Here is a 1,079-nt window from a genome sequence, read left to right on the forward strand (position 1 = left end):
CAATTAGTGATCAAGTGGGAAAAGCCCCTTGTGGGTGGGACCATCTCTGGGCTGGTAGTCTTGGTTCTATAAGAGAGCAGGCTGAGCAAGCCAGGGGAAGCAAGCGAGTAAAGAACATCCCTCCATGGCCTCTGCATCAGCTCCTGCTTCCTGACCTGTTTGAGTTCCAGTTCTGACTTCCTTGGTGATAAACAGCAGTATGGAAGTATAAGCCAAATAAGCCCTTTCCTCCCCAACTGCTTCTTGGTCATGATGTTTGTGCAGGAATAGAAACCCTGAATAAGACAACCTGGCATCCTGGAACATTGGGGATATTTTGGATACAGGTCTAAGGGCTTAAATAACTTTTTTACTCGCTATCAGGATCTTTTATTCCCCACTTCTTCTAGTTACTAGTTTTAATCGTAGAACTACACTTCCATCTTTTCTTCAAGGTTCTGCAGAGACTGGTACTGTTGTCACAGCACCAATAGATGGACTGCACTAATCCTTTCCTTATAAAGGTCACTGACCAATTAAGAATCAGCGGGCCAAAGTTTAGCAGCAAAAAGGTCCTATCAAAGTGGAAATGAGGGTGGTTATTAAAGAGGCCTTCGGCCACCACGCCCCTGGGTGTTCCGTTTTTGAAGGAGTCATGGGCTGATATGGGTTGTCACTCCTTTTTCTGAATTGCGCTGGTGGCATAGGCACAGCTTAAAAGGATCAGCAGTCTTTTCCAATTTCCAATCATCCTGGAGTTGCTCAGGAGCTCACTTTACATGGGAGGTGTGGATCCAAGCGGAAATGCCTTCTACTGTAACAGTGGTGGGGGGTGGTCAGCAGCATGATATAGGGGCCCTTCAAATGAGATTCTAGATTTCCTGCTTTATATTGTTGGATGAGAACTGCGTCTCCCACCTGGAACTGGTGTAGCACCATCAAATCTCCTGGTTCATAAGCCTCTTTGAGCTGCTCCCAGGGGATGTTTCTGACCACTTCCAAGACATTCATACATGCAAACAATGAAGGACTAGGGTTAAATTCTAGCACCCCGCCCCGCCTCGGTGAGTGGGTGACCCACCCATAAAGGCTTTAAGCTT

This window comes from Mus caroli, unplaced genomic scaffold, assembly GCF_978045245.1.
Source record: "Mus caroli unplaced genomic scaffold, Mus_caroli_1 scaffold_8, whole genome shotgun sequence".
Classification (NCBI taxonomy): Eukaryota; Metazoa; Chordata; class Mammalia; order Rodentia; family Muridae; genus Mus; species Mus caroli.